Source organism: Acinonyx jubatus, chromosome D1 (assembly GCF_027475565.1).
Source record: "Acinonyx jubatus isolate Ajub_Pintada_27869175 chromosome D1, VMU_Ajub_asm_v1.0, whole genome shotgun sequence".
Classification (NCBI taxonomy): Eukaryota; Metazoa; Chordata; class Mammalia; order Carnivora; family Felidae; genus Acinonyx; species Acinonyx jubatus.
Window position 1 is genome coordinate 46,993,467 of NC_069390.1, and position 15,551 is coordinate 47,009,017.

The window sequence follows — 15,551 nt, forward strand, 5'->3', positions numbered from 1 at the left end:
CTGGGGTTTAGATCCACATCTGCCTCATTTAGAAGACCCTGTTTACCTCATCACATTGTGCCACCTCAGGGTGGCAGGGCTGGGGGAATGAGCATGGACAGAGAGTTGGAGCTGAGGAGCACCCAGCCTTGGAGTCAGGAGGTTTGAGCTGCTGGACTGCCTCACTAGTTCTGCGACTCGGACAAATCACACGGCTTTGTGAACGTCAGTTGTGCCTCTACGGTGACGAGGTGTATTGGGTCATCTAGGCCCACAGTTCTGCTTCCAAGCTAAGCAAGAGAACGTACTCATGGCTCTACAGACGGCGTTGCTATTCTATTTGGTGTTGGAACGTCTCTCCACGTGTGTCATAAACACAAAACAGAGCCTGGATTATGAACTTGAAGTTGAGTCTTCATAGTTTCCTCAGATTCAGCTGCTTTCTAAGGATCTACTCTGTGTGCCAGGTATATCCCAGCAACCCAGGGAGGCATGAGGGAAATAACGTGCCGGCTGGCGCAGTCCTAAATTCAGTCGTTCTGCATCTTCCCCCTAGCTGAACTCGGTGACTTTTCCCCAACACTGGTTTCAGGAACACTAACATCAGATGTGAAGAGATGTTATAAGATCAAGAGCATTCTGTGCTCAACAAGTCTGGAAGACACCCTATTAAACGAGAATGAGTAAGCTTCTTTATCGTGGGACTCCTCCAAGACTTTGGTAAGCTGATGCCTTTAGGAATCTCCAGGAAGGGAAAGAATAATCAGGGTCTTCCACACTTTCTGGACTACAGAACCTTTTCCAGGGAAAACCTAGCCACACAGAAGCTCCAATGACTATACTTGGAGGAGCACCAGATCATGGGCTTAAAAATCTTTAGTCAGCAGAGCTAAATTGTAATTATTAACGTGCTGCAATATGAAAGATGGAGCCACTGCCTGACACAGAGTCGGTGTTCATTACACGTTAACAGGAGCCAGTCTGTGTTCGTTACGAGCACCGTCTCTGGCTTGCATGTGGCCCTAAGGGTCACACTGCTCCCCTCAGCTGGGAGGGAGCAGGTGGGGTCAGATAACCTCTACCATTTGGGGAGTGCATCTTCTGCAAAGGCATTCACAGCTTTTAGCCCAATGCTCCTTTTCTTCCCTTTTCTTGTGACATTTTGGGAAGATGAATCATTTGGCAAGGATGAACCGTCACCCCGCTCCTGAGCGCGTGCACTTGTCAGCAGGAGGTTTATTCAGTGAGTCCTCTGAGAATCTGTCCTTGTCCAGAGTGACTGGTTGATGTGTCTTATCCTGAATCTGCAGGCGCCCGCAGTGTGGGAATCAGGCCAACAGCCCCTTGCGGTGTTTTCATGAGCTGATATTTTTAAAAGTTGAAGGGCGCTGTTTTTCTTTCTCAATTGTAGAACCAGGACAGGAATAACCCAACGATGAGGATCACGTGAGGATGAACATGGACATGGTGAGTTTATTTTGTCATTTTCTCATGCAAAAATAAAAATAATCTTGAAATGCCAACGAAGTAGCACGCACAATTCTTACAGAAGAATCTGCTTATCTTTTTAAAATAATTTCCTTGAAAAAGAACATCTCTCTCTCTCTTTTTATTCTTTTCTATATCCACCCTTTCAATAACCGTTAAATTTTTCTTGGTATAAAAAGGGTACGTTCTTCCGATAAAATTTGTGAAAAATACAAAAAGCCGTAAAGTAAAAATTAAAATCGTAATCCCGTCACCCAGGGAAAACCATCGGGGCTTCTGCGTTTCTGTTATATGTACTCCGTGCGCATGGCTTTCATTTTTATGTATTTCTTTCACTAGAAAGAAATAAATGTATTTATATGTGTACATACATATTCATAAATACATGTATCACATAAACATAGGATATATATATATATCATACGAGGAAGGCGTAGATATACACAAAGAACTGTTTTTACCAAATTGGGAATGCACCATGTATAATTTTCAAGCCTCTTTTTTCACTTAGTACTATATCATAAACCGTTTCCAAGGGCCGAAGCTTCCCAGTCCAGATCACCTGAGGTGTTGGCTCATACATGAACCGATGAATTTACAAGCTGCTGTCAAACATGACTAGTGATGGCTGTAGCATTAACATCAGTGGTTCTTCTTGAAAGCAATTAAATTTGGCATTGCTATCACTACCTAATGTGTTTATATCAGCTCCTGTAATTGTTTTCTAAAGCCATAAATTTCTCAAGTTAATTATAAACAAATTGCTCTGCTTAATTAATGGGCATCACTAATGGGTATTATCCAAAATGCATGTGAATGAACCTTGTGACAGCCTCACAGGGGCTAGATTAACAATGTCAGGTGGTAGCCCTGGGAGAGAAGTCAATCACCCAGAACCCGGGTCTTGAGTGTGCTCCAAAAAACCCCAGGTCTAGAATCTGCCGGAGCAAGAGTGTTCCAAGGCCATACTGCCCATGCTGGTCTTCAGGATGCGTGTCACCTCGGACCTGCCCAGCTAGGCATCAAGAAGTATGGGGGAAGGGATACAGGAGTGCTGATGCAGAGGGGCACTTGTACCCCAATGTTTGTAGCAGCACTTTCAACAATAGCCAAACTATGGAAAGAGCCTAAATGTCCTTCAGCTGATGAATGGATAAAGAGGTTGTGGTTTATATATACAAGGGAATACTACTTGGCAATGAGAAAGAATGAAATATGGCCTTGTGTAGCAACGTGGATGGAGCTGGAGAGTGTTGTGCTAAGTGAAATAAGTCATACAGAGGAAGACAGATACCATATGTTTTCATTCTTATGTGGATCCTGAGAAACTTAACAGAAGACAGGGGGGAGCGGGAGGGGGAAAAAAAGTTACAGAGAGGGAGGAGGCAAACCATAAGAGACTCTTAAATACTGAGCACAAACTGAGGGTTGATGGGGGGGTAGGGGAAAGGGGGTGATGGGCATTGAGGAGGGCACCTGTTGGGATGAGCACTGGGTGTTGCAGGGAAACCAATTTGACAATAAATTATATATATATATAATATATATATAAATATAAATATATTATATTTATATATAAATATAAATATATTATATATAAATATATTATATTTATATATAAATATATATAAAATATATATATTTAAAAAAAGAAGTATGGGGGAGCTAAGGTCGGGGTGACTGGGCACCCTCCCAGTTTATTAATGAAAGTCTCTCCCCTCAGCAATGATTTCTGGTCTATGTCACCCCATGTGGTCTTTCTCATACCCACCCTGCACTGTAGCTGGATGAGGCTGGACACTGGGACCAGGCCCCCAGGATTCACATCCCTAGCTCTGCCAGCTACTAGACGGGGGAACGTGGTTGTGAGGGCTAAATCAGTTAATGTGGGTAAAGTGAACAGAAGCATTCTCAATAGCATTAACTGTTATAATTACAAATCGTCAACATCCTGCTGTATAGATGAGGTAGCTAAGATTCTGTGACCCAGGCCCAATCCCAGGTTGAGGCAAGTGAGGCAGGCAACCAGGGTGCAGAACTGAAGGTGGCGCCCCTCTCGGGGCGGCTGCCTTGCTCCAGTCCCTGGCAGTGTGACCTGCCCACACCTGCTCGGCATGAATCCGGATCCAGATGACTCCAGGGTCCCTCCTCTTTCTCTGAAACATGCTTTTCTCTTAGCTCTCCTTCCAGGCTTTGACAACCTAGTTCTGAAAAAGGACCCCCAGGTGACTGAGGGGCTTCTCCAGGCCAATGCTGGCTTGATGACTGGGTTCCCTGTGCAGAAATTATGCCCACCTTCTCGTCTATCTCTTTCCAACTGACACAATAGAGGACAGCAGCGTCAGCAATGCTGAGGACCCACCATTCTCCCCAAGGCTGTAACAAGATTCTTGATCTTTGGTAGACAAAGATGGAAGAACAAGCTTTGTCCTGCAATAAGAGCCAAGGTGTCCACCATGTCTTTATCTTGAGTCTTTATCCATGTGACACTGTATAGTTGCTTAATCGCTCAGCAGTATAGCCCCTTGTGACCACTGGGAGCTTGCAAGCTGTCTTGGAAGATGAGCCAGGACCCGTAGCATCACTGAAAGCGAATGAATGGGGCTATTGGTGGGGTTCAGTGGAATCAGTGCCCTTCTGGAGCCTCATCTTGGGTGATAATGCCAAGAACTTCGCATCAAGAAGCAGCTTCTCACCTTCAACTGCTACTATTTTCACATTGTTCCATCAGGCAGGAAGGAAACTGCCCCTTATTATGTGCTTATCATGTGTGTGTTCTTCATAGATATTATCCCCCACTCAACAACTGAGTAAACTGAGGCTCACAGAGGTTACACTAGTCATGTAGCAAGGGAAGAGCAAAGCAAGGATCTGGAACAGGATTTGCTGAACTCTGTGTACCCCATGCATGTCTCTGGATGCCAGTACTTTGGGTTGTAAGCTTGAGTCTCATTCCAGCTGAAGTGTCTTCAGACTTCAGGCCTTAAACCCTTTGCCCCATTTTCCCCGGAGGGAGGACAGGTGTCAGGAGCTAAGTACAGGTACTAATGGTCATGGTTATGTTCTGAACAACCCTGTTGGAATTCAGTGGTCATCTTAGGAGGTTCGAAGTCAATAAGCCAGGAAATCTTCAGAGTAGAAAATGGGAAACAGGTTCTTGAATGGGAAGACTCAAGCAACAAAACCATCATGGCAAAACCTTAAGAAGTAACCTCCCTCTTGCAACCTCCGACAAAGGACCAGGCTACTCTGATTCCTGATTCCTTCCAAGTGAATGATCTCAGAGCCTACTGGTCTCTTCCTGAGAATGCAGGAATGAATTTTAATGTGGGGGAAATTCAATATGGTAACATGTGACATTTATGTAAACATATATGCACACACACATACATACACCCATATATGGAGAATAGACATTTGATTTGTCCATTGGTCCATTCATTCATATTTATTTAATTTTCCTTACTTGAATTTATTTATTCACTTGTAGTTTCATTTAATCATTCATTCATTCATTTATTAATTTATCCATTCATCAAGCCACTTAATTATTCAACAAATGTTTCCTGAATGCCTATCATGTGCTAAGTATCATACTATATGTTAGGAATATAAAATTCAGTTAGAGAAAATCCTTGCTCTTAAGGAATTTATAGTCTAATGGGATTAGCTAGCCATTTACACACATAATTGTATTACAATGTTTTAGGTTCCATAGTAGAGATATATACAATGTATTTGGAGAGTCCAGAATTAATTATTCCTACTTGGAAGTGAGGAAGAATCTTGACAGGAGAAAGAATACTTGAGTAAGAGTTCATCAGGCAAAGAAGGTGGGGGGTAAGGACAGGAGAGAGGAGAGCAGTCAGTACAACCATGTAGAAATGAGCCTATGGTTTCTACTTCACGCTTACTCAGGACTCAAATGAGTCCTGTGCGATGGGAAGAATTTATGTGGGCAGAAAAGAAGACCAAACATTCTTCACTTTATCTGCCCACTTCTACCTGCTACCAGAAAATGGAGGTGACGGTTTTCAATTTTAGAGAAAATGATCTGAGGTGAGGATATGGACCCCGAGTTCTGGAGTGTGGCCTGCAGGGGCCACCCAGCCCTCCTGTTAGAGCCCAGTCCTCGTGGCTCTATCACCCTCAAGTGTCCTGGTCATCCATACCCACCACAGGCATAAACAACTGGACTATGGAGAGCGATTCACTCCAAACTCTGAAAGGGGTATATGTTTGTAGGAAGCAATACAGTTTACCACTTTCGTGTCAAAAGTTCCCAGCTTTCCTCTAAAGGACCCATAAGACTTATTCTCAGTTTATGGAGTATCTTTCCTGCAAATAGCTTATAAATTTTTAATCAAAATTGTATTTTAGGAACTGAAAAATACTTGATTTCTACCAGACTGTCACATTTGAAAGGAATTTTATGAAACTCAAATGGGATTTTTTAATGCCTCTATTTCTTCTTCTTCAAGTGGATTTCCAACCAAGGCTTTCAGATTTTCTCTCCTTTTTTTTTTTTTTTTTTTAAGAAGGACCTTTTATATACAATGTCAAATCCAGAAATGTGACATTCAGTAAGTGACATTTTATTTTAATTCACTTTGACAAAATAATGAACTCTATTTGTAGGAGCAATATAGCCTCATCTGACAAGGAGATGCCTCTGGAGTTTTGCTATAAATGAAAAAAACTATTCCTTTTTTTTTTTTTTTTTCCTGATAAAATGGCAAGTGAGATTTTGGAGAAACTTTTTGGAAGTTATGGGAAACGTCTATGAATCAGTAGGAAACCCCCACCATAACCACACATTCTGCCATCTGCCAGTCATATTTGGATTTCTGATTTGGGCTAGCACATACCATTGTCCTCCAGATTCAGATTTTCTATCCCTGTCAGCCATGTCCAATGGCCAGGAGAAAGCAAAGCCTCTTAGCTTCAGGACAGCCTTGGCTTCCTGCCAAAGGGGGGTGAAAGGTACACTGGTCTCTATCCTCTCCCAGGGACCCACATGGATGCTGGCTCAGCTGAGGATCCCCAGGAGGCTGGAATTGGCAACCTCAAGTCAGGACCCCTGGTTACAGATCCAGATCGAAACTCAAATCAGGTTTTCCAGAGAGGGAGAAAAGTAGGTATCTTCAAAGCCTCTTTGTTTTGAACTGTTTAAACGTAATACATCTCCTTGGTCATTTTTCAAAACAAAAACCAAGTGGGGGAGGAGACACTAACCCATGCTGAATGTAGGAACCTTGAATTATCAAGGAAGGCCACCAGGGTGTCCTGGAAAAATGGGGTTGGGAACTTTGGCCATAACTGTCCAGTCCTTGAATTCCCTGCAAAAGAGAGGCAGGAAGGCTGCCTCAGTCCCTGGGGGAGGGAACACGCAGCTCCCTTCATGCTAGAAGCTAAAGGCAGGTGACACTTTAGCTGATCTGCCCTTGGGACTCTGGCTGTCACAAGAAGAGAGGCATTCTATTTCTATATTTGAAAAATATATTTAAAACAATTGAATAAAATCACCCCACACCTTTTAAAGTTATTAAAATAGGAAGCGAAACTCCTTTCCTCTATCCTAACACCAACTCCTGCTTTGCATGATAACCATTGTCCATCCTTCCTGACATTTTCTGCCTGCAGACAAAAGATACTTAAATATATCCAGATGGATAGATGTCTTTTAATTTATTGACAAAATAGGACATGTCATGGATGTTGGTCCACATGGCTTTTTTTTTCCCCTTCACAATACAACTTTCCACACCAGTATATATAAAATTAGAGCGTTTTTTTTTTTCATTACTGTTATTATTGTCATTGGCCTTCTGATCCTATCCTTGGGGAGCATGTCTTAAGTTCTTGGAGAAAGGGTTGCAAAGCAGAAGGGAATCTTGACTCCCAGTGGCTTTAGATAAGACTGTGGAGTCAAGGACCACGGGGATTATTGCCCAGACCTCTGGTTACCACTCCAGGGTCTTCTGGCTCCAGCCAAACAAGATTAATGCAATGTGGGAATTTTATTATATGATATATTCTCTTGTTTTAAAATCCAGTTAAAGACAGCATAGCATAAAAAGAACACTGAATCCTGGTGGACTTTCTGACTTTCTGAAGGTCCTTTCATCTGGCTGGGGATGAGGGAATAATAATGTTGGCTTACTGGCTCCTCACACAGAGCTGCCTTTCTGTTGTCCTTAAATATAACCTATTCCAATTGTATCATCAGCAATAGTCAAATGAATATAAATTAGATTTCAAAACACTAAAGTATAATTTTCTCTTTTCATGTTTAAAGAATGTTATTGATTTTTATTACAAAATATTTTAATCATGGGGCACTTGGTGGCTCAGCTGGTTAAGCATCCAACTCCTAGTATCAGCGCAGGTCATGATTTCACAGTTTGTGAGATCAAGTCCCACATTGGGCTCTGTGCTGACAGTGCTCAGCCTGCTTGGGATTCTCTCCCTCCCTCTCTCTCTGCCCCTCCCCTACTCATGCTTGCTCTTTCTTTCTCTTTCTCTCTCTCTCTCTCTCTCTCAAAATAACCAAATAGACTTTAAAAAATAGTTTAATCATACATAATAATCTATGGAAAACAATAATGTGAATACTTCTGAACCTGGTACTCAATTTAAGAAATACAAAATTACCAATACTGCTAAAGCTTTCTTTCCCCAATTGCATTTTCCTGCCTCCCACATACTTCCTGTATCCAGGGATAATCATTATGCTGAATTCTGTGTTTATCTTCGCCTTGTTTTTCTTTAGAGTCATCATTCCCCCTTCAGACATTAAAATCACTAGGAGATTTTTTTAAACTACTGTGTGGTTTGATTTCATTTTAGAGTTTTACTCTTTTGGAAACCATATAGAGCAACAAGGAGAATGAAAGGGGTGGGGAATACAAGTGCATTTTAAATAGAAACTAAAAAATAGAGAAGTTATATGTAGATAATCACTGAAGCAGGTGTGACCAGCTGAATTCTGTGGAAATCCTCCTAAGAGTCAGAGAAAGGAGAAGTCAGGAAGAACAAGGCTCTAGTTAGCAGGGCTCAGATCCTTGACAAGAAATGCATTCCCAGAAGGGAATACGAAATGTCCTAGAAGGACTTCTGTGAGCAGGAGGGACAGAGAGAAGGTGCCAAAGTGTCCCCTGTGGGTCAAGGAATGGCATACCTCAGAAAGCACAAACATATACATTTGGAGGCAGGGGCTGTGTCCTTTTGTGGCAATGGCCAATAAATAAATGAACAGGAGGGGTGCCTGGGTGGCTCAGTCGGTTAAGCAGCCAACTTCAGCTCAGGTCACAATCTCGCGGTTCGCGGGTTCAAGCCCTGCAGCGGGCTCGGTGCTGACAGCTCAGAGCCTGCTTCAGAGTCTGTATCTCCCTGTCTCTCTGCCCCTCCTCCGCTTGCACTCTGTCTCTCTCTCTCAAAAAATAAACATTTAAAAAAGATTTTTTTTTAAGAAACAAACAAGAAAACAAGGTTAAGTTGGAAGCCCTTCTGAGGCAGGCTACACACAGAGAGACACAGCATGTGTGGCTGCATGGAGGTGCCATATTTGGAGGAAATGGTCTGCTGCTTTATGAACAGAAGAGGAAGCTCTTGAGCTACAAAGTTTAGAGATTCCCCATATTCTCTTTTCTCACCTCATCTCACAGCCCTCTCCAACATAAGCACAAAGCAATTTCCTATAGATAGTTGGTCCAGAAAGCCATCCAACATAAATACTGAATGGAAACAGGACCCATTCAAACACTCACAAAAGAGAAATACTCTCAAAGACAAAAAAAAAAAAAAATTTCCACAGATGAAGAAAACTCCCCACATAAACATTATAACCAAATATTCCATCATAAAATTCAAAAACTTGATGCATGCAGTGATGAAAAAAATGATGAAAATATCAGAAATACAAGAAGTCAGGAAAGAAGTGAGATGAGAATTGGCAGAATTCAGGAATTAAATAGGAGACCCCCAAAAAATTGTTTTCAGAAAATAAGAATAAATTAGATGGAGGACAATGAAGATAATACACTACAGCTAATATAGAAGATGCCTGCAGATGACAAAGAAGATAGGCCCCCCCCAAATCCAACATATGCATAATTGGTGTCTCCAAAGAAGAAAAACAAAATTATGAGACAGAATAATTACTTAAAATATAATTCAAGAACACTTTCCTGGTGTAAAAGAAGACGTGAATGCATATATTGAAAGGACAAATCATGTACGAGGGAAAACTGACTCCAGATGGTCATAATTGAGACATAGCCTAATGAAATTATCAGAGTTTAAAGGTAACAGATTCTTTCAACAGCCAAGCACAATGATCAAATCACTTATAAAGGAAAGAAATCAGGTTAACATTACACTTCCCCACAGTACTATTCAACTCCAATACATGAAGCAATTCTTATAAGATATTCCAGGAAAAGAAATTAGAGGCAAGAATTTTATTGTCTAGAAAAACTGTCTTTAAGCCTAAAGGCTAACAGTTTAAACATGCAAAAATTCAGGGAATATTATTCGCATGAGAAAAATAGGAGAAAGTGATGGTGAATTTTATGTGTCAACCTGTCTGGGCCATGAGGTGCCCAGATATGTGGTCAAACATTATTGTAGATGTGTCTGAGGGTGTTTTGGATGAGATTAACTTTGTTTTGTTTTGTTTATTTGAAAGAGGGGGGGTGGGAAGAGAGCGAGCACATGAGTGGGGGAGAGGGGCAGAGTGAGAGAGAGAGAGTGAGAGAGAGAATCTTAAGCAGGCTCCACACTGGCATGAAACCCAACACAGGCCTCGATCCCATGATCCTGGGATCATGACCTGAGCCAAAATGGAGAGTCGGACACTCAACCAACTGAGCCATCCAGGCACCTCAGGATTAACATTGGAATCAGACTAAGTAAAGCAGCTTGTCCTCCTTAATATGGGTGGGACTCATCCGATCAGTTTTAGACTTGAAAACAACAAAATGTCTGACCCTCCCCTAATTAAAAAAAAAAAAAAAAACAACTCCTGCCCTATGACATGAGCTGGGACATCAGTCTTTTCTTGCCTTGGACTTGAACTCAAACATCAGCCCTTCTTGGGTCTTAAGCCTGCTGGCTTCTGAACTGGAACTATACCACCGGCTCTCCTGGGTCTCCGGCTTGCCAACTGCAGAATTGGGGATTTCTCCGCTGCCATAATTACATAAGCCAACTCCTCATAAGAAGGGAGGGAGGGAGGGAGAGAACAAGGAAGACAGACCCCATTGGTTCTGTTCTCTGGAGAATCCTGAGTACTAGAGAATGAACCCTAATCAAACAAGAGATAATTGGGCGCGGGGGGGCGGGCGGGGGGGGATTAGCAAAAAGAATGTCAGCAAGCATCAAATATATTTAACTGCAGACCCAAATGAAAACAAGGGTGGAGGTAAAAGTGACATAAAAGAATATAAATGGTATACATACACTCTGACAATTAAGCAATGAGAGGAGAAAGATAGGAAATCGTGGAATGGAAAACAAGTGAATTGATTACTTGATTCCTAATAGTTGGAGGTCAATAGTTACCATTAACTGAACAGTTAATGAACTGAACTGGGCAGTTCCTGAGTCTGGCAGTTGGGGATTAGACTTTGGAAGCTTTAGGATGAACAAAACTATACAATGAAGATGGGACTTTGATCTTAATTCTCAGCTCTGCTGGTCTGACTTGAAGCAATTATATTTACCTGGTCCAGGGAGGTGCTGATACCCACCTGAAATGATTATTCTTACCGGAAAGTTGCCAAAAGGCTGGCTTGGCTGACCCTGACACTGGGGCTGTTTGTGTAAGGGATTCATGCCTTCTCTTGTTATAGGCAAAGCCAAGAACTTGACTGGTTTCCTACAGTGCTAATTTCTATGTCGAAGGTGATACGACGAATGTGAGACATCACCTTTCCCTTTTAGCTCCCTCCTCTAGAGGGTTTGATTCACCAGCTGGATCATCCCCAGTCTTTTTCCTATTTCTTCTAGCTGCTTCCTGCTTGCTGAGGTTTTTTTGTTTCTCTCTTTAGTTATAAACATTTAAAAATTGTTTTATCTAAAGATATTTCTCAAGAGGTGCCTGTCTGGCTCAGTTACTAGAGAAATGATCTCAGGGTTATGAGTTTAAGCCCCCCACTGGGCATGGAGCCTACTTAAAATAAAAATTTTTAAAAAAAAGTTAAAAAAAAGATATTTGTCTAATCTTAGAGTAGACTTATTATGATAAGCACTGAGTAATGTATAGAATTATTGAATCATATTGTATACCTGAAACTATTATGACACTGTATGTTAATTATACTTCAATAAAAAAAAAATAAAGCTATATCTCCTGTCTTATTCTTGGGATTTTATGTATTTTTACCTTTACAGTTTTAATTTTTAATTTAATTTTCTAAAACTTTCCAATGTTTATTTTTGAAAGAGAGAGAGAGAGAGAGAGAGAGAGAGAGAGAGAGAGAGAAAGAGTGGGAGCAGGAGAGGGACAGAGAGAGAGGGAGACCTAGAATCCTAAGCAGGTTCCAGGCTCTGAGCTGTCAGCACAAGGCCCAATGCGGGGCTCAAACCCACAAACTCTGAGATCATGACCTAAGCTGAAGTTGGATGCTTAACCAAGTGAGTCAGGTCCCCCTTAATTTTTAATTTTAGTTCTTAATCCTTAAATCCCATCTACTTGTACTCCTTTTTATGCTCTTTACCTTATGTTTTTACTCTTTTATCTTAATCTTTCCTCTCATTTACTTTTATATCTTTAACCTTTTCTTTTGTTGGTTTATTGCCTTTTACATTTTCTTTTAAATCTCATCCATTCTATTCTATTGTTATTTTTAAGTTCCTAACCTTTCATCTTTATTGTGATTTACAATCCCTTAAAAATGTGTATTGCTGCTTTATTGTTGTTTTAATCTCCTTCTGACCCTCTATATTCGCTCTCATGATTGAAATAATCATATTCATTTTTCCCTTTTCTTATACATCTGTTATAATTTTCATTTCTTTTTACAGTGGCCAGCCAAAACGCAGTACTATCGCTGTGGTAGCTAGAGAAAAGCTCAGCCTTAAGGAGAGGCTGGGGTCCTTGTTCTTTGCGTTTGTCCCAAAAGTTAGACCCTATTCCTCCAGAGGCTGTCTGTTCTACTCAAGGGTCTCTACTCCACTCCACCCCCCTGCTCCTGGCAATCCAAGACCCAGCAGTTAGCTCTCCTGGGAATTCTAATCCTCTATGTACAGGGGACACATCTGACCGTGGGAACTCTGTTGCTATCTGCCATCTCGTGCCCCCTAAAACTGTAGGAGACACTCCCTGTTGTTAAATCATTGGTCTCCAAGTCAATTAGACCCTGCTAGGACCAGTTCTGATACAGCTGGATACTAAACTTTTGTTCCAGTGACTGAGGGAGAGGTTTGCCCTCTGACTTCCTACCAAGTAGAATACCGATTACACTTGACCCTTGAACAACACGGGTTTACACCATGCGGATCCACTTACATGTGGCTTTTTTTTTTTTTTTTTTGATAAATACAGCACTGTCAATGTACTTTCTCTTCCTTATGATTTTCTTATTTGATTGTAAGAATACAGTGTATGATACATACGACATACAGAATATGTGTTAATCAACCATTTATGTTACTGATAAGGCTTCCAGTCAACAGTAGGCTATTAGTAGTTAAGTTTTGGGGGAGTCAAGAGTTACACACCCCTACACCCCACAGTGTGCAGGGGTCAACTGTACATTGATAAGGTAGACTTAGGAACTTTGGTTTTTGAAAAGACATCATTAAGAGAGTAAAAAGGTAATACACAGAGTGGGAAAAGATATTTGCAAAACATACATCTAACCAGGGAGCTGTATCCAGAATATATACCGAACTCCTATAAATCAGTTAGAAAAAGACAACCCAACAGAAAAATGGACAAAAGGCTTGAACAGACACTTCACAAAGAGAATAGCCAAATGACAAAAAAACCCAAGAACCCCACACCAACCATATGAAATGGTACTAAACTTCATTAACCATACAGGAAATGCCAATTAAAGCCATAGTGTGTACCACAACACACCCACCAGAATGGCTAAAAAGAAAAAGGTGGAAAGTTCCAAATTAAGGCTGGGGAGAATGTGGAGCAAGGTGAACTTTCCGGCACTGCTGATGCAAGTGCACATTGGTACAGTGATTTGGGGAAACTGTTCGTCAGTGTCTAATAAAAACTTGAACATATGCCTATCTTACTACCCAGCTGTTTCACTTCTAGTTATATCCCCAGGAGGAAGGCATTCATTTATGGAGTCACCAAACAATATGTACTAGATGACCACAGCAACACTGTGCATAACAGTAAAAAACTGGATATTACCCAAATGTCCATCAAAAGTAGGTTGAATTAGGGGCGCCTGGGTGGCAGTTAAGCGTCTGACTTTGGCTCAAGTCATAATCTCACTGCTGGTGGGTTTGAGCCCCACGTCGGGCTCTGTACTGACAGCTCAGATCCTGGAGCCTGCTTCAGATTCTGTGTTTCCCTCTCTCTGCCCCTCCCCTGCTCTCTCTCTCTCTCTCTCTCTGTCTCTCAAAAATAAAAATAAACTTTAAAAAAAGTAGGCTGAATTAATAAATCAACACATATTCATGTATAATGTAATACTACACAGAAATGAGAATAATAAATGGTCTACATCCATGTAAAAATGTGTATGAAATTCAGAAAACACAATATTGAGTGGAAAAAGCCAGATACAAATAAGTATCTATTTATTATCCCATTTGTATAGAGTACAGAAACAGACAAAACTAATGTATACTTTTAGACACAAAGACAATGGCTGCCCTTGGGTGGGCACACTACCTGGAAATGACCACAAAGTGGTCATGTTGTTTCTTGATTTCGGTGCTTGTTATATGAGTGTTTAGTTTGTGAAAATTCATGGACCTCAACATTTATAGTAAGTTCCTCAGGAAAGTGCTTTATGCTTCACTATAACGCTCATAAAAACTTACCTCATATTCTATAGCATTATGACCAAGACTAAGGAAAGTAACTTCCTAGCACAGATCCTGGCACATAATAGCTACTCAAAAAATGAGTTATTTTTATTACTGCTACATAATATAAATTAGTTCCTGATGAACATCTGCTACAGCTAATACTACCAGCTTGATTTTTACTTTGCTCGATGTTAGCTTGACAAATGAGACTCCGTCCAGTCCTGACTCTGCTGTGGTGCCTTTGAAATTTGTCAAAATTTGTGCAGCAATGTTGAGCATCATCAGATGTGTGAACCAAACCCCAGGGAACAGTAATGTCTGTTAACATGGAATTATTGCTCTCCCCTTGCAACATTTTTCTAAAGCAGTGCTGGCAAGTAAGGCCAAGAGCCATGAAAGGGCGATGACTCAGGTTTTCCAGAATCACGTCTAGAATGAATTTCACGTACAGGTGTGTTGTCGAGGAGAGATTCAGAAATGGCTACCCTCAGGACGTTTGCAGGGGTCAGTGTGTTTGAGGAGCATTCGAGATGCTAAGATGTCTGTTGTTTCCTGTCTCCTCAGCATACACATACTGGTCCCCTTTGGCCTCTGTGTGAAATGTTTGTATTGTCTGCCTCTGTTACAGGGATCCTAAGGCGAATTCTCAGGCAGCTCCTGACATAATTCATGTTGAGCATTCCTACTCATGTGTTTGTTTGCACTCCTCCTTATTCCACAAAGGCTCAGAGTGGCTTACATGAACACTGCTGTTGGAGCCGTCTGTAAGGGTATCTGCCTGCCCCATGACCTCCCCCTCTCGGTTATAGTGGGGGGTCTGGAAGCCATGTTTGCACTTCATTACCCCACCCACGAGGTTCCAGGTGAACAGACCTGGTGGAAATGACTGACTCAAGCAGGGCCAACTGCAATTTGTCTCCCATGACTTTGAAACCGGTACTTGAAGACAGCAGTCACTTTCCACCGACTGGCTGAATGAGACCATGTCACCTAACCTTTTTCACAGAGAAGAAAGGAAAGCTGCTCTACAGAGGCAGACAGAATGAAACAAATGCGTAGAAATGGGGCATTTGGAA